At 37.6% G+C, this 24,486-nt stretch overlaps 1 protein-coding gene across 1 annotated transcript in view; it reads left to right on the forward strand.

The window, feature by feature from the left end:
* Nucleotides 1-838: 838 nt before the first annotated feature.
* The window catches only part of FHIT (fragile histidine triad diadenosine triphosphatase), a 516,263-nt gene continuing 492,615 nt past the window's right edge, over nucleotides 839-24,486 (forward strand). The window contains exons 1-2 of the mRNA XM_054280974.1: nucleotides 839-918; nucleotides 16,719-16,795. The gene's annotated coding sequence lies outside the window, so the exon portion shown is untranslated. The remainder of the gene's footprint in view (nucleotides 919-16,718; nucleotides 16,796-24,486) is intronic.

Below are 24,486 nucleotides of genomic sequence, written 5' to 3' on the forward strand. Positions count from 1 at the left end.
GTGGTTTTTGGGATTAGACAAGGGACTTTGCTGTATGGGAAGTACAGACACTGAGACATAATGCACAGCACTGGCATCAAAAGGCAGTCTTGGTGTTCTATTGGCATTCAGTACACTTGATACCAGACATTGATACCACATTCATGGGTTAGCGACAACAGCTTCAATGTGAGCTTACAGGATAAACTATGACAACTGGAGTATGGGCCATTATTTGTGACAGTGTTCATTAATGCAGCAGCAGAAATGTCTTGCACTAATTCTTAGTGGTACTGATTCCAATACTGAACTGAAGGAGCTCCAACATCCGTGTCTGTGCGGGAAATCAGCAGGGACATCGCTGCCTGCACGGAAGCACAGACTGACAGTCTCACCGTTGCTACACAGAACTAAAAATCAAGGCAAGATGAGAGCAAAATGGAAGGTATCATCCCAACTCGTCTCCAGCAGGGTCTACACCAGATACGTAGGGCAACAGCACACACTGTAACATCACTTTCCCCACTTGTAATGGTGTGACCCTCTGGTATTGCCAAGGGAAGCGTCCACACAATTAATTAGTGAGGCTTTTCCCTGCGGGCTGCCCTCGGGCACGGCCGGCCCCGAGCACGGCGCTCCTGCACTCCCGGGGGTCCCTCAGCTCCGGGAGGGCTGGCACCGCCGGGGCGGCCACCGCGGCCAAGCAGCCGCTCGCCTCACCAGCCCCCTGTGCCCGCCACAAGAGGGGAAACCGGCGACAGCGAGGAAAATCGGCGATAAGGAGGAACATAAGCGATAAGGAGGAAAATCGGCGATAGGCAGCAAAATCGGCCACGGCCGCTCAGCCACCGTCCCAGCTGGCCCTGAGATCGCGGCGACCCCGCCTCCCGGCCGTGCGCCACCACAGGCGGGGCCGCGCACGCGTGTCACAGCGGGACTGTAAGTCTCCATTTTGTGTCAATTTCACCCCTTGTCCCTGTCCCTGTCCCCGCTGCCGATCGCTCCAGCGGCAGGAGCGGGCTGCGGGCGCTGCCGGGGAGCCCGAGGGCAGCGCTGCCCGCTCCCTGAGGCGGTGCCGCTCCCGTGCCCTCAGCGCCCGCCGCCCCCTCACGGCCCCACCATGCTCCCGTCCCTCCCCTCCGGATATTGTAATACCTCGTGGGGACGTTTCGCGCTAATTAAAATTGGTTTTTTTTGCCCCTCGTGGCGATGCTGCGGCCCCTCGGTGAGCGGCAGAAATAGAATGTGTTATAGCAGATCCATTCATTCCCATGCTCAGCAGAACGCAAGACAGACATTGCAACAGCCAACCCATGCTTGCATCGCCGAGACTGAGCAGTGGCTGAAGTTTAAATTTCTGTGCAAGGCAGTAACGCTTAAAACATTTCAGAAACCTTACGTGCTTTGTCGAAGTGATCGATCAAGTGCTTTTATACCAGTTCCTAAATGATTTTAGCTGAACATGGGTAGGCTGCATGACTATACTATACACTAGATAAAGGTAGCTATGTTTTTCTGAGGATAGCATATGTCCAAGGGATAGATTCATATTGCCGATTCCTAGTAACCCATTTCAGAAATTAATAAAATCAAGATTAAGGACAAGAAAAATCCCCACTCCCTACCCCCTCCCTAAAATAGTCCTCTTGTTCTTGGCTGTAGGATGGAACCTAAAATGTGAGTTCAGGGATTTTCAGCTAAAAGTTTTGAGACAAAGAATTATTTTAGGTTTAATTTTTTTTGGAGGGTGTAGTGTAATAAAAAATCTTACATGATTTTGTAATCTTAAAAAGAGTAAAATACAAAGTTCAGTTCAAGGAGCAATTGCACAATATGCCCACCTGTAAGCAGTTTTTAAAGTACTTAAGATGTTACAGAACATGTGCTAAGATGTTAATTTAGAATTGAATCACTGAAATGTCTAATGGAAAAATAGCATTAAATATTTTGTCTTTTTTGTCAGGACACAACGTCTCATTGCCAATAAATAGCAGGTCCCCATATTCCATAACCTACATTTCCTTTCAAATGCAGTTTTACACATTCTGAATAATTTCAAATCTTTAAACAACAGGAGAGTACTTTTCCTATCTTTAAAAGGTACATTTTGTGCGTTGAAAAATTCAAGTTAGGTCGAGCTGGCAACTCACCCGTGCCCATAGAAACCCTTCCTGCACAGCCCTCTGAGGGACAAGGAGACAGCACCAACAAAACTACTGAGCTGTGCATGGAAATGTGTGCAGACAGCTCACACTTGGATGAAGCTGGAGTTTGGATGAAGTTGGGAAAAGCAGCCTACAGCCTCCTGTTACCTGTGCAAGCAGCCTGGGGCTGTGGCTGGTTCCAAGGAAAAAGCTGTGGAGGCAGCTGTGTGGTCGCAGTTTTAGTCTATAGACCCCACACTGGTTTTATCCTGTGTTTGCCTTAGTGCCGGGAAAAACCTGAATTTAGTTTACTTATCAATTTCACCACTTACTATGAAACCTTGGGTTTATTTCTTTCAGTTTGATTTCCTTTTTTTTTCCCCTTTTGGGACATTTTGTCAGAGGTGCTGCTAGTTTCATTCAATGGGAACTATTACTTTTAAAAGTATAACAATTCTAATGTAAGTTCTAATTCAATCTCTTTGAAATGTACTATTATAATAATGCTAATTTAATTGGCATTGTAGCTTTAAGAAAACTTAGAAGAAATAAGGCAGGAATATATGAAAGCTGTGAGGTGTACTTGTTTTCATTCACTTATTTATTAAACACTTACTCAATTTTTCAGATGCTTTTATTCAGCTTATAATTTTGTTTTCTTTGTTAAGGTTTATGTCTCAGTCTTAGAGTGCAATGAGAAGAATATGTTACACAAAGTCTGGAGTCATAGTGATATATTTTAGTTTGACAGCCTTTGAAATGTGTGTTTGCAGTTTCCACTGACTTTGCTAGTGACCAAATGAATACTTTTACATTCTGGGAAAATTGGAGGACATAGAGATGCTATTGGAAACAATGGGTCAACTCATATAATTTAACACTGAACATGGGATTATCCACTTGTCTTGCATATTACAACTGTGTATGTACTTTATAGGATTTGCCCTTTTGTAGTTACAATGTATAATCCTCTCATTCGTTTTGTCATCTGTCGCATGAATCCTTTTGTGAATTTGCAGAAAATTGAATTACTCAGTTTTATACATGTCAGTCATTCTTTCTTCTCCAGAATCTGCAGATTCAATTATGTCAATTACATGTATTTATATTGTAATTTTGCCTATTTCTGCAAAGGTTAAAAATATTGTCACTTTCTAACTTTGTCAGCTGATTTGTGTATAGAATGTCTTTAGTGTGTAAATAAACAGCTTCAGACAAATTGGCCATGCTTACTGCAGAGGGCCAAATGTTGATATATTAAGTCTCCAAGAAAAGCGTTGTTGACTTCTGTAGCTCAGATCCTAACAGAAGAATGATTACAAAATGCAAATTGATTACTTTCAAGTATTTTGGTGCTGTGTAGGCAATGTTTAATTTTGTGTATCAGTCTAAGTTGATCCAGTTGATCCAGTATCATCCATATTTTCTCCTTATTAAAATAATATCTCAAGTGTCTTTTTTGCCTTCCTATAGATATTTTATCACTTAGATTTAAGTTATTCTTACAGGGCTACATCGTTTTGTTGCTTTGTTATTTCCATAAGCTCTAGGGGCAGATGGACGCTTTAAGAAAGTCTTAATAAATTACATTCATTCTTCTTGTCTTTCTCAACTCCACCAGTAATTTATCAAATAAAACTCTCAGACATGTTTGCTGCAATGTGTTCCTTGTGCATCCTTGCAGTTTATAGCTCATGTTTTCCGAGTGCAGTGTTCAAATGCATATGTAATCGTGGTTTTTTGTTTGCTTGTTTGCTTTTTATTTCTTTCTTTCTTTTTAAGGTCTAACCAAACCTTTGGGATTTTTTTTGCTGATAAAATGCCTGTTGGGTTCCTTTGGGTACCAGGGAGGGGAAATATGATTGTCCCTAAAGCTACAGGATAATTCTGAGTATCCATGGTAAACAGTCAATGTCAGAATAAGAAGCCATTCACTTTTGCATGTAAGTTTTTGTAGTGAAGGAGTCACCTCTCCACATAATAATGTGCACACAAACTATGGATAAAATTGGCTTGTATGGGAAAAACAGCTTCATAATCAGCATTTCAAAAGCTTTACTGGTAAAAAGGGAGCTTGCATTAGTTGAATATGATTCCTGTTGGAAAGGGTTGGATCTGGCCCGGATTGTGCCTAACCCAGCAGCCTCAGTGTCCCTGCAGTGTCACTGGGGTCTGTGCAATTAGATTTCACTTGTGCTCTCTGTGACTCAGCTCTTGAAAGGGTTTCTGCGGAAGCCCTTAATTAAGACTAGTTCCTCCTCCCTTCCCTTAAATTCCAACACAGTCTGCTGCCTGTATTCCTACATGGAACAGACTGGGAAATTGCTGTAAGAGCTCTCCTCCGCCGGTGCTGGGACTGTGAGGGGGAATCCCCAGCTATGAAAGGCCCCAGAGTGGAGGAGGTTCCTGGGCCTGTAATCCCTGAGGGGATGTGTCAGGGTGGGAGGGCTGAGGGTACCTGCAGAGGGGAGCAGGTCTTTGCACAGGTCCTGCAGATTGTTACAGTAAGAGGATAGAATTTTTCAAATTGATAGAGTGCTTCTCTTGGAAGTGGCGTGGTTATTCTAGTAGCAAACTTGAAAAATTGTAAAGAGGTCTTGGGGAAAAAAGCTGGTTTTAATCTTTTGGACAGTACTAAAGAAAATGTCCTAATTGTGAGATTTAAATAAATCTTTTTATTTTATTCAGATGATGTGCTTCTCCTCTCATCAATTTGCACTGCAATACTGAATATTCCCAGTGTAGCTCATCAGATTTGCATTGTAACACATAACAACAGCTGCATTTTCCTGCTTCACATTTGTAGCTACTTCAAAGTATAGAATTTCTGTATTGGCACTGCAGTGATGCCTGTTACTTTATCAAAATAATGCTCTGTCTTACTGCATGAGGAGCCAAACCCATTTGTGTCAATTTTTCTGAATATAAAGGGTTTTTAGCATTAATGTTTGCAGAGATTTAGCAAGGTCTTAAGTCACTAAAAATCTGATGTGTCTGGTAGGTATTGGCCTTGGCAGGTGTTTTGTTCAGAAGTCATTGCATACTGACTTGTTGGAATACTTCATATATGTCATTTATTTTGCTTTCAAAGTTATTTCTGAAATGTTAAAGAATAAGGCTTTAAATTGGCGTAGTGCTGATGCTTGGCACTAAGAATGCATATTATTTATCCTGTTCAGTGTTATTATGCAAATACTGAAAATTAAGTACCTTCTAAACTGTTTTGCTGGATTTGTGCACAAGTCTTAACTGAGAACTGAGAGATAATGAAGGCCTGTTAGAAAGCAGTAGGTAACACATGAGGCTCAAATTTGCATTTAGCTGGCATTAGGAATGAACATCAGTGTTCTGTTAGTGAAAACAAAATAACGATTCCTTAAACTAGTAGGAGTTAAAGTGTTTCATAGGGACTTTGGATTTTGAAATAGCTTTTAAATGGCATTAATGCAGTGATGTTTTTCTAGATGGTCACCTAAATAAAAAGGTGTTGATTTTATTGTTTTCTGTTGTCACTACTTTGCCTGCTTTGATGCTTTACCTGACTTTTTCTACCTTCCTGATAATTCCCTTTCAGAAAGAAAAAAAAAGAAAAAAAAAAGGAAAAGTCATCAACTTTGTATACTTTATCCATGATCTTTTAGGCCTTTTTATGAATCAAAACCAATAGCTTCATTACTTGCTTGTTTAATATACAGCAGCAGAGCAACCTAGCTGACAGTCTTTAGATCCCTCTGTGAAAGGACTTTGAAATTGCACTTGCAGAGAAATCTGTGTCTCCTTTTTATTTCTTGTGATGTGACATCTAATGATTTCAGGCTTTCAGTCTCTTTTTTGTGCATGTTGTGTTATTAAATATTTAAGAATTATATGGTTGTGATGAATCCTATTTCAGAAGAGCAGAATTTGGTTCATTGCAGAGAAATTTTCAGATGATATTTGTTTTTAAAACATTCAATCTTAAAAAGAGAGGGGGGAAGGTCAGAAGGGAGCTTGCCTAAATCTGGGGTTTATGAGTCTCTTAAATCTTATTTTTGCTCAGGCAGATGTTTTGCTGAAGAAAATGTGTAGTCTTCTTTAAAAATATGGTTATATTCACATAATTATCAAAAAACCAAAATGCAGACAAACACAGCTCAAATGAAGACCTAATGGTCTATCTAATATTTTTCTAGAAAATTTTAAGACCCAGGAATTCAGCTTCCATTGCTCTGCAAGCCTTTGTAGGAGTTGGATTTAAACTGCAGTGATGTTATTTTTTGGGGAAGTGTTGATTGTCAAACTATTGTCAACTAAAGTGCTCAGCTGTCATTATAGACGGGTGTAAAACAGGTTATTTTCCTATTAAAAAATGTAGTTTTAAAATATTTATATTATTAAATGTATTTATATTATAAATATAAGAAGTTTTTGTAAGTGTAGCTATCATGAGTTGTCCTGCTAAGGACTGAATTGGAAAAGGGAGAATACAGAGAGTATTCTTTGCACCCCCACTGTAGCAAGGCAGCTGTTCAGTGAGGGATAATAAATAGTTGTGGGGTGGGAATAGCTATTTGTTTGCAACTTTGTAACAAAAATCAGGATTAGTATTTGAGGTTCTGTGAGAGGGTTTGAATCAGGAAAGAGGTGGTTGGATATTGAAGCTGAACAGTGCAAAGAATTTAGTCAGGATACAATCTGAGGCACTCGAAGGTTAGACAAAACAGTTCATTTTAGCGTGGGTATTTTGATAGGAGTAGTCAAATAAATGAAAATTACTTTCTCAGGAAAACAAGTTTTTTTAAAGGTGTTTGTTTGTCTAAAGATGTAGAAAATTGCTTAAAAATTTGAAAGGAAAATATGAAACCAAAAGTTCTATTCCGTTTGGCAGCTGCTTTTCCTTTATTTTTCTAGTGTAATGTTTCTTTTTTGGTCGTGTGTGAGCATTCCTTGAATATTGAAAATAGGAATACAAAGGCAGCATTAGAAGGGATAAAATCATTCTACAATATTTATTAAATGTTTTATAGTTATTGTAACACATTGTAACAGGTTCTCTGTGTATTGAGACTGGATGATGCAGTTACCAAAAATATTTTCCAATATTGTAAGGAGCCACCCACTGCACTCAGTGTGATTTATTTCCAGGTGCCAGGGCCTCTGTAACTCTGTTTGCTAGGTCAGAATGCTTCACACTGACAGACTGTGCAAGTGTCTGTACACAGTGATCAGCTCCCTTCTCAGCTTCCTGATAAGCTGAATAAATTAAACTCCTTAGTAGGAAAAGATGAGGATATCAGATAGCTGTTGCAGACAAGCTGTAAAATTCTCTGTGAGCAAAGGAGAGAGAAGAAGACCAGAAGAGTGTGGCAGAAGAGAAATGTGGTTGTTGCCATAATCTGAAAGGGTTGGCTGGCCTGCAGCAGTTTCAGAGAATGAATCAGTGACACACAAATGGAGGAATGCTGTTCTGGAAAGCTGTATTGTGCATGATCCCACCTCAACATGTGTTAGCTCTCAGCAAAGCTGGTTTTCAGAACGCTGTTCTCTTGCTTATTGTCTCAGAGGCCACATGAAATAGTACCAGGTTTGCTCACAATGGTCAGAGTGTGGATAAAGGGAACAAATTCCTTAGAAACACATTTGACTCATCTTGCTGCTCATAAGAATTTCAAGGGTAGTACAGGTTCTACAAAGAAACAGCCAATATAGAAAATTCATTTGTGAGCCATGAATACTTATAATTTCATATAGTTAACACTATTTACTTTACATTTCCTTTCCAGCTGTTCTAAGTGGTTTATTAAACTGAACATCTCCTTGTAAATGCTAAGTGAAGCTCTAAAAGCAACTAGACCAGGAGTAATTTGGACTGGTGGTGTTAGATAAAATGCAATATTTGACAAAGCTATGTTATCATATTGCATCCCCCAGCTGGGCAAATAATTAATGAAGATCTCTGTCCTGCTCACTGTTGCTTTTTCTCAAAAGTACCAATGCCAAACTTCAGCTTTTAAAGTGCCTTTGTTTAGTTGCATTTTACTCTCATGCTGTCTCTTCCAGCTTGGGCAGAATCCTCTGGTTGCTGTTGGCATGGAAGCTCTAATTTGATGGAGGTTGAACATTGTGAACTTCAACAGGGCTTTTGGCTCCCCATGCTAATAATTCTCATTTCATCAGGCACAAGTGATAGAAGCACTTGCAGTGACCTGCTTTGGGGCTTCTATAAAATATAATTTTTGACTCCTGGTGTAACATTTGTCCTTCCACAAAGGAAGGTGCTGCCGGCTAGTTCAGCTAAGGCTCATTTGTGCATATTTCTGAGAACTTCTGCTCTTTGTAACTAGAGTTTTTTTTGCTAGTCAGCACTGCTTGTCAGGTTTTTGCTGTAGATCTTGATATTTTTTGGTCGTTAGCTCTGAAAAATCTAAGATAATCAATGGAACTGAGAAGCTTTAAGCAGCCATTGTATGCTAGATGATCAAGGAGGTAACTACAGGCCACTCCTACAAAACCTGATTTTTAAAATATTTGTGTAAATTACTTTTTCTTTCCTTTTGATGTCAAGTCTTCATCTCAACTGAGACAGAAACTTGCAAACTGGCAGAAAGGGCTTCTCTGTCTAGAGCTGAGTTATACAACTTCACCTGATATTGAGGGAATAGAATTTCAGAGGAATCCTTTCTGAAAAGAAACGATCTTTTCATAGGGATATTTAAAAAAATATTTAAAGATGGTTTTATTTTGGTAAAATGTTGTCTTTTTCTTTCCTTAAGTAGTTTTGTCATCTTTGTGTTACTACAAGGAACCTGAGACAGACTAACATTGTGCAAATCTGATTAAAATGATCTGTGCTGTTTCAAAGGTCAGGCACACTCAGTGAATTTGCTTTCAAATTATTTTGTTTATTCTGTGTACATATGCATCTTGAGCTCTATAAAGGTCAGGAGAAGAGATTAATTTTGGAATTTAAAATAATTTGGGTTTTTACTGCTGGTAGCCCTGGTTAGTTTCATTTGAACTGATGAAAATTGTTTTCTTTTGTTGGTTTTGTTTTGCTGTCAGTTTTATTTTTCTTGTGAAACTTGTTTGTAACTATGAAGTCCATTTGAAAATAAGACAGTATTAGTAATGCACTTTATTTTTTTAGTATTTTATGTGATCTTAAAAATTAAGTACTGTTTGTACAAATTGAATAGTAATCTTACTTAGTTTTTGGTTGCTTGGCTTCTTTAATTCATCTTATAGACTGTTTTCTCAACTAGAATAATATATTTAAAGGATACACAGCCTTTAACTGCCTCTTGCCACAAATGGTTTAATAAAATAGGCATTGTGATGCAATTCCTGTAGAATTTATGAGTCCTGCTATTAATGTTCAGCCTGAATAATATAACCACAAAAGGATTCGTGTGTGTCTTGTGAAGTGTAACTAATTGCAGTTTTCAGTCACAGAAAAAGTGACAATTAGTAAGGAATTGGGCTTCTATTAAATACAAAAGGAACTGCATTGCAAGAGCCTAATATTTGTCCTAAAAAAGGCTGTTATATAAACCCCCTTGCATTCCAGTTCTGTCTCTAGAATGGTTGAAATATTTGGGGTTGTTTGACACAAAAAAAATGTAATGGTACTTGTAGGCATGAAGAAATTTTCAAAACAATAATAATGATTTTCACTAAAGAAGAGGATATTTTTCAAAGTTTACATTCACTTGAAAAGTCTTGAGCTGTTTAACCAAATCAGATTTTCCTGTCAAGAGCATTCTGACATTTTCTTTTCTGACTTAAGGAGGTGAAATCTGAATGAGGCAGAACATGCTGACTGAATGAACACAGTACTAGAACGTAACAACATTCTGTGTTTTAATGCACATTTTACTGGAAGGATGGACAAATTGTGCAGTTATATGCAAGGTTAAGAAAATTGTTTTGAGGCTTTTTATGTGTAGAAGAATGTAAATCTCATGTGGGCAATTCTATCTCATGTGGGCACGTGTGGTGCTTTCAGAAGTGAGTAATAGATGTTGTTGTAAGCAGAGCACTTGTCTACCTTGCCAAAGATTGGTTCAGTGTCTATTTAACCTGCAGTTGCTTCAGTTTGTGTGGATGTAACCAGGCTTGGCCATCAGTAGCAACACACTGTTTTCTTTTTAGTTTATGAAAAAAAAATTTTAAAAATTATTATAGCAAGTCAGGGATTTGCCCAGGCTGTTTGGCTCTAATTTCATAGGGCAGACTTGGATTGCTGGGTGCCTCCTTTGAAGGACACAGAAGATGGTGGAGCCTCAACTGGGTGCCTTTGCTTCTGGGGGTTTTGCCAAGATGCTGCTCCTGCTTTGAGGCTCTTATTTTTCTTGCCTGCTTCTTACTAATTAGTATAATTTGTAAGCTTCCCTCCACTGATTCATTATTTTTGGTAGCAGGCACTGTCATTTCTCTTTACCTGAGTGTTTTCAATGAGAAAGATTTCTGTGTCAGCTTTTCCTCAGTTTTGCTGTTTGAATGCTACTCCATTAATTAACTTCAGTGATTTATACCTGTTGTGAGATGTAGCCTTCCCAGTGCTGCAGCTGAAGCTGTAGCTGTTAGGCCTTGACAGTGTAATGTAAGAAAAATTTTTAAAAAGTAAAATTGGGAATTTTAGGATATTTGAATTAGAACTTAGAATACATTTTATAACAAAAAAACCCAAAATTCCAAGTATTGATAATACTTGATTTACTTGGAAAAATTTCTGTTAAATAATATGTTATCCTGTTTTTCACTTTCTCAGGTGTCAGGGGAAAAAATTGCCTTCTAGTCTTGTGATAATAACACTTTTCATGTCACGTTAATTCTGATGCATGGCTGGTTTTTAGAAGACTTGCTTAGGTGGGATAACATCCCAGTGTGATGGATGCTGTGATGGCACAACTCTGAGAGGAGAGTTTGAGGGTACTGACTATCAGGGTCTGAGTGCAGTGGAGTAGAGAAGAACAGAAAGGAAGAAATGGTGGAAATACTGTTCTTTAGAGGAACATTAATAACACTTAACTTTGGGAGTGATATGTGAGGGCTGATGTTGCGCATAATCAGGATTCTGGCTTATATAAATAATTTGAATGCTACTTAGAGCTTCTAAAATTACTTTTTTGTTTTCTTCCAGAGCTGTGTTATGATATAGAATCACATTCATTTTCATATACTTACATGTAATAAAACATCTGTACCAGTGGAGATCTTTTTTATACAAAATAAACTCTTTTGAAAAGTTTGGGGTTGGTAGTAGATTCTAAGGTATTAGATACCAAGCGTCCTGTGAGATAAATTTGGAATCCTAGAATTAGGAATACTTTGTCCTTGAATTTTTTTCTTATTATTTGATACTGAGACCAGAGCAGTGGCTTTATGGAAATTTGGTGTATGGTGTGACTGTGGTATTGTGGGCGCTGCATAATCAAGTACTTTGCTGCGTTTGCACGTTTATTTTATTTTATTGTCATTAGGAAGCTTATAATATCTGTTTCTCTTGCAGTGTAGGAGTTACTTCCTAGATAGAATTCTCTAATGGATGGTTTCAAACTGGTGTAGCTTTATCTGAATATATATATTAATTTTGATATATTGTATTGAATCTGTTTGCTGCCATGTTGTGGTGGATTGCTTCGGTTCCCTTGGGTGCTTCTCATTTATTCTGCGTGTGCAATGCAGGTGATTCTGGGAGCATTCTGGGACTCTTCCTTTCAGATTCCTGTGGATATGCACTGCAAACAATGGAAACTCAATCTGAGCACAGCTGATGTTTTCTGAAATACAAAGCACACAAGTGCCTCGCTGTTCTGCAGTTGTGTGTGCACCTGGGATGGCAAATATCAGTGGCTGCTCTTGTCTGCTAGCGACAGCACTGCTGCATTTGTGCCTGTAAACTCCTGAGGCTGAAAAGTTGTGGCTGGATTCTTCCTTTGAGCATTATTCATTCTGTCCATATATATCATGTGTTTCTCTTGTTATCTGCTTAGGGTTCCATGCTCAAAATTGGCTGAATTAGTTATGCATTTGTTGAGTTCCCTTTTGTTTTGGAGAATGTGTGCCATGTCTTCAGGAAGTTTGAAGAAAAAAACTGGAGAATTATAAAGAATTAAGTATTGTTGGTGCTGATGAAAAACCTAAGCCAGAAAAAAAAATTGATAGCATTGTTTAAACAACTTCTCATAAATGTGTAAGATTCTCATTAGTCCAACATCAGAAGTCTAATGAATATTAATGAATGAGATCAAAGACATTTAGAAATCAAAGCAAGTAAACAACAATTATTTTTAAGAATTACATAAGTTTTTAACTGCACAAAATTATGAATCATCTTAATGGTATGGCTCCATGAGAAGTTTTTCTTGAAAATATTTTTCCTGAAAATTTTTGTGTTGAACTAGAAAGGCAAGTATGTAACGTAAACCAGAAAAATAGATACATCAAAACCTGAAATATTTAAAATGTCTTCATTATGCTGTATTGAAATACCTAAGTTAAACTGTGGAGTCTAACAGGCTGGGAATTTTTACTTGGCCTGAGTCCATGATTTGAGCTTGACTCAGACTGTCAACACAAATTGGTAAATATTGAGAAGGAAATTACTTTTGGATGTCTCAGACCTTTAATGTTTCTTTCTACATTTCTAGTACTTTTGGACTAAATGTGTCCGTGCTGAAACATATACATAGTGTAATTCTGTTTAAAAAGATGGCTTTACACATCATTTAATGCATACAAGATTTTGATCATCAAATATCAGAGTATGACCAGAACTATCTTCATCTCATTATCTGCTTTTCCAAATCTTATCTAGAACCAGCATGTGGTGTGACCTGTATACCACAGTTATTTAATCTTTGAACAGTACATGCTTGTAATATAGTATGGGGTATTCCAGCATCACAGTATGGTGTGAGTAAATCTTCCAAGACTGAGGGAAATAATTTGAAGAATTTATTAAATATTGCTTTTAATTTATCTTTACATTTTTATGACCCTTCATTTAATAATTATTTTATTTCACTAAAAACAAAAGCTTAATTTTTATATGAGATGGTGATCTAAAAATAAAAATAATAGATGCAGGCAACACAAAATAATAGTGTTCAGGCATCTTTTATTTTTATTACAGCAATTAACGAAAACATTTTCTATCTGTACAATTTTCTTTAGAAGTCTGTGATGATTTTAAGGCATTTAATCCACAAAGGCCATGATGGTGCTATAACTCCAAAGGCCCCACTCCCCTGGTGCAACGTGGAGAGTGCTGTGCCCATAAAGCACCCGCTCGCTCTGGGCAACAGTGACATTATTTGACAGTTGGTGATTCCAACGAACTTCAATGGCAAAGAGGATCCTTCAAATACTGTCAGAGAAACAGTTTCATTTTGAACTTGGATATAAAGCTAATGGTATCTAACAGCTTTTAGTGTCAGTGAATCAAATTCCTCAAGTAGAAAGAAGGGGTGACATTCTGTTTTAGAGTGACCGTATGTTTGACCCAGTTTGGCGATGGCGGTGTCATCACAATTGTATCTTGCTGCTGTAGGCTCTTGCAGCCTGACAGGCGGAACAAGTTGCTTTAGCTCACAGAGCTCATCTGTCACACTGAGCAGTTTGCAGCTTTCTGTTATCTGAATGAAATGTGGAGCGAGGACTTCTCCCTGCTCCCTGCCTATCAGCATAGTCAGCAACCTGCTCACACCCCATTCACATGAAATGAAATGGTAGAAGAAGAGAGAATTAAAAAAACGATTTCCAGAGATGCAAATGTAAGCCACATTTAATAATTAAATGACATGTGGTTCAAAAATAATAATTAAAAAAAGCATGTACAGGAACTAGATGGAAAGTTAATTTCCAAAGAAGAATTGCAATTTCCTTATCTGAAATGAGAGATGGAAACTTTTAACTTTTAAGACCAAAAACTAAGAACAGTTTTATAATTTGGTAGGGCAGTGACAGGCATCTCTTTTTTCATTATGAGCACTTACTTAGCATTTGAAGTGTTCAAACCTTTATTGAGATTTTATTACATTTTCCCAAAATAGTGCATCTAGAATTTTGTACCTTAGGCCAAATCTTGCCATAATCTCTCCACTCTTCGTAGTTCTGTGATAGGAGCAATGTTAGGGCACTGAGTTTGTGCTGGTTGCTCTTTGAAGTTCATATGTGACTGACTTGGCTGCTTTATTGTTGCAATGACCAATTTTTACTTGTTTTGAGAATATTGGCAAAAGGTGCACAAACTACAATTCTTAATAAATGCTGATTAGTGTTTTTTCCTATGTTAAGCATTGGAAAAAATTTTTCTAGCCTGTTATGTCCTGTTTTAAAAATATTTTTACTAGAGTAAAATTTCCAAATAAAACTTCAGCCAGGAACAACTACCAAGTGATTTCTGTTTGTTATAAAAGTAATAATGATTGTGGCAGTCCACAAACAAAATGATCCACATGTGATGCATGTCAGGAATGCCTTCTATCTCAAAAATGAGATAGATTATAGTTGAGGAGAAACCTGTTAATAATATTTTATTCAGAGTGATGCTGTACAACATTATTCAAAAGGAACACACCAGTTGGAGTTTTCATCATGGAAATGATGAGCTGAATCACCCCAGTCTAATGAAAAATAGGACTATGGAATGTATAGTGTGAATCTGTGAATTAGGAAGATATTTATATCTTTGGATTTTGCAGCTTCAGTGGAATAGAAAGGGTCGTTTTGTGATCGATGGATTTGTGGTGAATTGCACAAGATCTGAGAAAATGAGGATTGCATTTATCACATCTAAGGGGAATGTCAAAGTGTGTGTCTGCCCATAACCCCATCAGTGGTAAAATGATGACAGTGTGCCTTTGGGAGATACCAATCAATATGACTGTTGTAAAGCTCAACGACGACTGATTTCATTCTATCTGATGAGCTCTGGGGGTGGCTTAGAGAGCTGTGGAAAGGAAAAAACAAAAACATCAGGTTTGTACCCAAGACCTGCTTTGCAAAAGTTTGAAATAAGTCTCATGAAAATGAAATGGGACATAATGTTCTAGGTTTGAAAAATTATATAAAGATGTTCAGCTGAATTCTGTTCATCTGATCATTATAGACAGATCACTGAGAGCGTGACACAGAACCAGAATGAGTGTGCAATGAACTTTCCAGAGTGCAGTTAGTTGAGGAAACCAGTGGTTCTTGGCCTCCTTAAAACAAAGTAAAAAAAAAAAAAAAGTTGATGATAATTCATTCAGAAAGCTCACTGGTTTGCTCAACAGAAATAAATCCTATGATTTGTGGCCAGAATAAATCATTGGCAATGTCACAGATAAAGAATATCCAAAACAAGCTTAGAAGTAAAATGGAAGTGAACAAGGACATTTTAAACAGCAGAAAGCTGCTGCTTCTGTCACAAAACCTGTAACATATAAAGGCTAAAATATATTTCTTATATTGTTTTTCTTTTCCCAGTAAGAACTCTAAAACCTGAATCAGATTTTCTGTGGACAAGAGTGAGGGATTTCTGAGGGAATAACCCAAATGCATGCTGATAAAAACATGCATATATAATGCATATAGGCACACTTAAAATCTCTCTAAATATTTTCAGCAGTGGTGAAGACAAAAGCACCTGAAATCCGTGGTGCTATTTCCTAACTCTGAAGTTCCTAGCTAAAAGATCTGCAGCTTTGTTCCTTCACTTGACCTGTTTTTGTTGGAATGGGTATCTTACTCCTTATGAAGACAGCTCTTGCTAGTCTAAATAATTTGAAGAATCATTATAATTTAGGTGCAATTCTGAAATTAAAGGAGGGAAGAGGGTAGAAGTGGGAGTTTTTTTGGCTGCGGTGACAAGGTGCAGACAAGAAGTAATTCTCCATCAATTTTTCCAGGAAAACTGAAGGAAAGACTCAAACAATTTTGGTTTTGCAGAAATTTGTGTTTCTTCTTGTGCTAAACTTAGATAAAAATTGTACCTAGGGTTATGAGGTAGAGATGGATAGTTGTACAGATCAGAAGAGATCACTGAAGTTCTTCCTTTGAACTCCTGCATGGGGAATGTAAATGTCTCTCATTTCCCTTGATGGAGGCTGGTAACGCTCAGCTGAAGTGGATCTGCTGGAAAGCTTCTCTTCATTTGAAGAGACTGAGAGGGATTCAGTGCCCACTTCCCTTGGTAGTTAGTTCTACCTGTTTGTTAATCATCTTCCACATTAAACTTGGGGTTGTACAAGTTCATCTTTTGTCTGTGTTGAGTTGTCTCGCTGACATGTAAGGCAGTCTCTTTTAACTTCTGTGGCAATTTGGCATTGGCCAAAATTGCTTCAGCCTTGGCTCCCCTGTCCATGTACAGGACTGCTGGATGAGTTCAGTGTTAGTGACCAAACAATGGGGTCATTAAAGCAGCAGTGGGAAGCAACATCTGTTTGTACAGCCTTTTTCCATACAGTAGTAGCTGTACCAAATAAACATGATTATTAATGTACATGCCAAACATGTGTTTATTATCCCTTTGTAGTCCCACATTACAGAAGGAGGATACTCTAAAGGTAAGTGTATTTCTTACATTGCAGTGATAAGCATTGCCTCACACCCTTTGTGTTACATTCACAGATCTGCATGCAGAGATTGAAGCTAAAGCTGACAGGACAACTTCTTTAGCCACCTGGCTTCACTATCAGAAAAAAAGGGTGAGTGATAAAGGGAAAATGTAAAGAAAGTTGATATGCTGGAAGTTGATATGCTGAGGGTCTCCAGATCTTAGAGAATAAGTGCTGACTTCTGCTTTGTTCACAGTGGTTAAGTTGTGCTGGTGTAGTTATGTTTGCAAAGATTAATGCCAGTGTATTTAAAAATAAATGCACTGGTCCTGCATCTGCTCCCTTGATTAATAATGCCAGGTGGGAAAAACAAGAAAATTGAAAGTGACTTTTTAATGGTTCTTCTGAATTTGCATGAGGCTTGCTTATGTAGTAGTGTGCATCAAGGATTTCTGTGGAAAACAGGAAATTAAGATAGATAAGGCTGCATAACTGTGGATTTTCACTGTGTATTGAGTGGATAAATACCTAAAATTTAGGTAGTAGAGCATAATAGTAATCTGTGTGTATAATATCACAATAACTTTAGTCTTTTAAGATAATTCAGCATTCTATACTTGCTCATAAATGTGTAACATAATTGTTCTTTGATTAATAGCTAAACTAGAAATAGGGTGGCTTTTTTACTAAATAGAGACTGGATGTTATATAAGGCAGCCAGACAAAGACCCATTTTCATCAATAAGCTATTTTGCTGAGATTCAGGTATCCCATAAGCTTATATTTGTTTCAGCAACTTCATATTTTCATTTTTCACTTAATCTTCACCTTTTTCTGTTGTCACATTCAGAAAGTTGAAGTGGGATAATTAAAGCAGCCTGCAACATAAAAGAAAGATGTAGAAATTCAAGATAGTCACACTATGCAGTGAAATTTAAATTTCAAGTGTTTTTTGAAATAAAAATTTTCAACACTTTAAAGTGTTATAAATTGTAAATTGCTGTGATCAACTGTTTAAAGACCAGTTAAACACTAGATTTGTACAGCCCAGAAGAAGCAAATGTGTGCTATGCTGTGGTGTGCGTTTGCTTTTTTTTTCTGATCATGTTTGCCTTTTATGACATGGTACATTAATTTGTAATATATATAGGCAGTTGAGCTGTTATTAGGTAAAAAAAACATATAAGAAAAAAGAGATCGGAGCAAGCAAATATTTCTCATAACTAAAAGTATTTTCAAAGGAAAACATTTAAGAGATGCTAGAAAGTGGAGGTCTGTATGTGGCAGCAGCACTCTAGGTTTACAGCTGTTTGTACCTGTCTAATCTTCTTTTTACTTGAAGTTATGTGGTAACTGTGGTGTTGCCTGCCATAGGTGATCTTGAACCAAATAGCCTCCTTATAATTATCTTTAATTTAGATAGATTTGGCTTCCATTTCATACTCACACTTGCACACACCCAGTTCTTTTTCCTGCTCTTTATTTGGGAACAGGCTGAAAATGTCCGTTCGATCCCTCACAATACCTGTGTCCTTTAGGTGGCACATCTGCACAGCGGCTGTCAGGTGCTGTTACCCACATTAATTGTCAGACTTGCTTTTCCTTGGAGAGATCCTGGCAGGAGGAGAATTCTCTGGAGAGGAGGTGGTGATTAATTCTGCCCTCATATGAGCACATTTCTTAGATGCTCTGGTTGTGTGGATAGAAAGTCACCACACCTTTGTTGTGAATTGGTTTACACGAGCCAGCTCCATCCTGATGCTTCTGTCTCACCCCTTTAGCTCTGAGTTCAACTCAAGCTGCTATGATTTGCCCCTTAGCATTGGCTGCTGGTCTGGGTTTGATGTCAAATTAGGAGAACTGTGCAGCTTTTGTTGGGATTGAAGAGGCAGTTTGGGTCTGTCCTTTGTGTGTTGTGGAATGTTAAGCACAGGGGCTGGGTGAGCAGAAAATGGCAGTGAAGCCACGCTGGACTGCAGAACCTTGTCCTTGGCTGTAACAGAATTGCATGTGGTGATCTCTGTGGCTCGTTGAGGGCCTGATAGCTTTGCTTTTGAGCCCTGAGCAGCCCTGGTGAACTGAATCAATTTATCTTTTTGTGAGAACATGTGGCTTGAATTCCTGATTCTCTGGGCATGTTTGTGTTTGAGCTGATATTAGTCTGGCTTCAGACAGAGAAAACAGGAGCTCTGAATGTAACTTAGAGAAGAAAGGAATGAAGGGTCTTTCCTTCTATAATTCTATGCTCAGTTCAAGTAATCAGCAGAGGAGTTAAGAATTACAACACTTCTCTTTCTTGTTGGTCTTTTTTATAATGTGGAATGTATCTTTAGAATTGTTTAGATTGGAAAGACCTTTAAGATCATTGAGTCCCACCATTAGCCAAGCACTGCCCTTAAACCATGTCCCCAAGTGCCACATCTGCACATTCTGTATTTGGGTATAGGATGCTCGTGTACTTAGACTGTATTAAATATGGGACTTGCTTATCATGTCACTGAGAATTAATTTTATGTACTGTCAGTTTTAAAATAGTCTCAGATTTTCCAGATGGAGGAAGAGTGAATAAAGTAAAAAAAAAGAATAATAAAACCTTAATCACTGGCATATCACAATCTGGCAATAACAGTACTATTTATTAGGTGGAAAGATAGAAAAGTTCCATTTGCAAAGCAGCAGACTATGTATTCACATTTTTTTACTGCTTGCATTGCAGTGGATCTAAATTTGATCAAGTATCTTTGTCATTGAGAGGCAATAAATGTTTCCCCACTAATTGTTTCTAATGCATTTCTTTTAATTTTTGTGGACATGAGAGTTGAAAACACTGAAAATTGCTCAGATTTCATGAAAGAGCTGGAGCAATATTGCCTTAAAATAAAACAGGAGTGTTGAGTTCCTAGAGGAAGAAGTGTATTCCCTGAATGCAGTTTTTCCAAACCAGCTCTTTCATATGTCTGAGATTTTTAAGACAATTTTCTCTAGTATTTGTTTACTTGTAAGATGATTGACTTTAATATTTTTCTGGGACCATTGTATATCAGAGGCATCAGAAGGTTATATAGATAGACTTTGAAAATATAATTGCATTGACCATCATAGATTTAATTTTTTAAAGTAAGTTATCTGAATTTGGAAGCACCTAACTTTGGAAACCTGCTATGTCTTGAAAGAATCATGGTAGAATGGGAGTGTGTAGTTAATGTGTCCTTTTTAAAGAGAATATTTGTAGTTCCAGAATACCAATTACGTTATTGGTCCTGCAGAAGAACTGAAAGGTGATTGCCTGAATTAAGGTGACATTGGGCGGGAGTGTGATCGAATTTAAGTTCCCTCTTACCAAACACAATTGGTAAGCCCTTAGAATCTCCAAATAAATACTTGTGCTTTAAGGTCAGCCCAGACCTCATGGATTGCTTTTCCTTTCCCTGATAAAAGCAGATGCAAGCATGCCAAATTGCTTTGCTCCGGCTTAACCCCAGCACTGTTTGAATTCATAAATGCTACAAAAGGAAAGCTTATTACCGCATGTGAGGGTGAAGTGGGAAATGTCATGCCTACCTAATCTATTTCCTGGGAAGGGGAGAAAAATCTTTTTATTCTTTTACTAAGACCTGGGGAATAAAGTAAGGACTGGATGTGATGCTGATAATCAAGGATTGTCTTTCATATATTGAATTGATATCAACCCTGTGTTTTCTGTTGTCTCTGATATATTTTCTCAGAAATGAGACAGTAAAGGAACGTTTTTTCTGTATTGAATAATATACTATATTTAAATAGTTTTTTTTTAAAACTTATTTTACTTATTTCTCTACTATTAAGCAGCCATTTCTCTGAAGCTCTTGCTTTAAGGATAGATTGTTCAAACACTGACACATCATTTAGCAGATGGAACAAAGCAGTGCTGCATTTGGGCTGTACATGGTAACTATAGCAGTATTAGAAAGGGCATCAATGGGAGCTTTGCTCTGAATTGATAACAAGTACATAGTTTTAAATAACTTGGACAAGAACAAAACACTCCTAAAATAAAGTGCTTGAGGGGAAAGTAGGTTTTCACACTGTAAACAGTGTTCTTTGAAAGCTGGGAGAAGGAAAAAAATACTGTAGCACAGTGCAGTAAGTTAAATCATTACATTAATTGAACATTTGTCTATTTGCAATGTTTTTGCTTTGTGGATGTCAGTAAGATGAATGGTTGAGAAAGGAAGTGAAAGGGAAGTAGTAGTGGGTAAGGTTCAAAACAAAGTAATTAACATTCATAGGCTGTAAATTGTGGGTAATGTGTTAAGTTCACTTTCCTAAAACTGGTTTAGTGGTGTTGTAAACTGCTACCTATAACTGACTTAGCAAATCCACAAACACAACTTTTGTGATAATATATTCCTCAAGTTTTGAATGAGGATGACTGACATCTTGTGTTCTATCGATGAATCTTATTTTGTTTCATCATAAATGTTTCACAAAATTTTACTTCATTGTAAAGTTGAAATTCTGCATCTAACAGGTGTTGAATCCTTTTCTTTTGGAAGGTAGTGCTTAAACCTGAATGCCTCTCATTGTGGTTCTAAGCCTAAAATAGGGCAGATACTTCTTAAGCTATTTAGTAGACAGAGTATCAGCCCAATGAGAAACTGACAGGATTTTATAGGATGCAGATGCTGGAGGAAAATGTAGTATTTCACTGTTAGCATTTTGTTCCTGATGACAATCCAGTTATTAAGTTGCCGGTTTTCTCACAAAACATAGCATGTGGCTACCTAATTAGATTGCTTTAAAGCCTGTTGGAAATGCCGATATGTTTCTTATAATCCTTTTGCCTTGGGTTGCTGTTGTTAAAGGCTGACTTCTCCGTCTTGGAAAAAAGGCTTGTTCACTGGGCTAAACATGAAAAATGCATTATGCTTGATGTTCTGCTTGATGCTCTTGGTTAAAGTGTAATGTGCAACAGAATTCTCTCGATTTTGTGGCTCTTGAAGCTGTAGCTGGTGGGCAATAATGGCAAAAAGGTGCTCTGATTACAGTTATAGGGACGCTACTTAATCATCGTTGGTAAGAGATTAAACTTTAATAATTCAATTAAAGCTTTTGATGCAACTTTTAAAAAAAAGAATATCACTAATGAAAAAACTTGGTCTGGATAAGTGTGTGTTATTTGACACTGCAGACAGCATTGTCTTTGTACAGCATACTGCATATATATTTTACTGGAAGGGTTTGCATTTAATGAGGTACTTGAAGAAAATGGAAGGATTTTTTAAAATATGCTTTAAATTGTCCATGGATGAAACCTACCTGTCCCAGGCTTCACTGTACACTTTTAACTACTAAAAAGGGAACTCACATCTCTGTGTGAGAGCAGTAGGACTGAAATATAATTTTAGGGAATTGCTTATTTAAAGGCACCCAAAGGCAGTTGCAGACAAGTGAAATCACCAAGAAAATTTAGCATAATCAGGGTAAACACAAAACTAAAGTTTGAAGCTATTCAGTTGTCTTGTGAGCAAAAGCAGATCCCAAACTGGCATGTATTTATTGTTTTATTGATAATACCTCTGAAGAAGAGCTACTGAAATGCATCTTTACCCCCACACCACGTTTTTGTATCTCAGTCTATTATTCATTTTCAAATTATTCAAAGAATTTCTCGGAATCTCTGCCAATCTTCTCAAAGAAACTATGTGAGCAAGGAAGGTGGAAAATAATTTGTTTGTTCCAGCTGCTGTCCTGGAAAACTGTGTCTGGTGGCTGTCTCAGTCCCAGGTGAGCTGATTGCTTGCAGTGAATGTTCAGGAGTGGCTTCACTGTACAGAAACTCAAACTTGGGTTCAGTGCCACAAAGTGAGGGTGACTTTTGGCCATATTCCTGTTATGAAATGTCGAAGTCTTTTTGCCCTTTCAAGTGTTGGTACTAATGGTTAGAACACAGAAGCTGCAGTAGCCAATTGATTGTTTTTTCCAATGTCAGCATTTTTTATTCTGCATGAGGAACATAAATCCTTACCATAATTCACACGTACAATTTAAAATAATAGGCAAACCTGTTAACCTGCAGGTAGGTGAACCTGCTTATTCTTGTTATCCTGTGAAAATGAGATGTTGAATAAGACAGCAGTAATCAGAACCTATTATGTTTTATGCTACTTGAGTCAATACTTTATAAACATTTGTTTCAGTAGATTCCTGTAGTTAATGCTATAGTAATACTAAGCATTGTTGCTACCACTGTTTAAATAGTTTCGCAAACTGAATTTTTTCCAGGAAAATCTCTGCTGACTTCTAAGCCTAGACAATGCTGAAACAGCCTAAAAAGGACTTGCTCATTTCTTATGTGTTTAAAGACTCATTATAAGAATAAGAATTTAGTGATGAATTCAGAATTCCAATTTAATTGGAGAGTAGTAGAATGCATTTTTCCCCTCTTCTAACTTAGAAAATGATTTTTTTTCCTTTTTTTCCTACATGACAAAAGGTAATTTAAGCCAACCAGATGGTACATTCAAAATCTACAGAAGTTTGGCCCTATTTACTGAGTATTGCTCCCTGGGTATATCTCAGCTTCCCCTCACAGGACTGACAGATGCCTAAATGTAAGAGATTGTTCTTGTCATCGGAGGCACTGACACAAATTCAGCTGTGTGGGTTGTTGGCTCTGTCTGATGTTGTCCCTTCTAACGCTACTGAACAAATCACCTTGCACAAGGTAAGCAGCATGCCCTGTCTGCCTTTTATTGAAAGCTGTTTCTTCTGATCTGTCATGTCAAGATATCCTGTTTGAATAGTGTTCTTGAACAGTCTTGTGTTCAAGCCAAACTTTCACAGCAGTTTTCTGTTGCAGAGTGATCTCCCATGCAGCGTTTGACTGTGGATGAGTATCAAAGGGCCTGTTCACTGCAACATGAAAGGCTTTTACCTGCTGTGACTAAACCATGTTAAATTGTTACAGACATGCAGGTGTACCGTGTGTTGGCAGGAGTGTTCAAGCATAAATACCTTTGTTCAATCACCAGGTAATGAAACCAGCAAACTTGATTTGTCTCCTTCATGTGAATTAAAGAAACAGATTGACTAAGGGAGATCTTGCTGAAGGAGCATTGGCTTCTGAAAAGGTTCTGTCTTTCCTTTGAAATATATTTTGTTCACTATATTTTATGGGTTTTCTAATTGCATGTTGCTCAGAAGAGGTTTACTGTAAACCCTGCATGGTGTGCTCACAGTTGTATTGAAAGAGAATGTGATAAGCTACAGCTTTGTTGAACTAATTAAGTACTTCCTGGCTTTGTTAGTGTTCAGAAAACCTGACAACAGTTGTATTGTACTTTCCCCTGTATGTTTTGAAAAAGCTGTATTGTAAATGATACAAGGACAATTTTTTTGCTAGAGTGGTACCTTCTGTTGCACTGTTGACCCTGATGGAAAAGCTAAAAAAGACAGCTCTCGTCATTTTTTCTCATTATCAGCTGCCTAATAAAGTATTTCCCTATGCACATTGTACAATAAAATCATTTTGTAAAAGTGTGGGAAGGTAGATGTTCCTGTTGACACTCTTGGTCTAGGAGAAAAAGTGTTGGTAGAGAAATCTGCTCTCCAAAGGAGGAAGAATCATTAACAGTCTTCAAGAGAACTTTTGGAACAAATACAGGTATGGGCAGCCCTCTTTCTTGGGAGGGAACAGTGTGAGTGAAATTTAAAAAAACTCATAATGGCCTATGGATTCTGTGTACACTGGAGTGTCCATGCTGCAGAGTGCCATGTTTGAGCTTGAGTTCCCAGAGCAAGCTGCCATGGGTAGGGATGAGATGTTCACTTTTATTAGAGCTGTATTCTAGTCAAGGCTT

This window comes from Melozone crissalis, unplaced genomic scaffold (genome assembly GCF_028551555.1).
Source record: "Melozone crissalis strain CALT ecotype California unplaced genomic scaffold, PUWL_Pcris_2 ptg000029l_1, whole genome shotgun sequence".
Taxonomy (NCBI): Eukaryota; Metazoa; Chordata; class Aves; order Passeriformes; family Passerellidae; genus Melozone; species Melozone crissalis.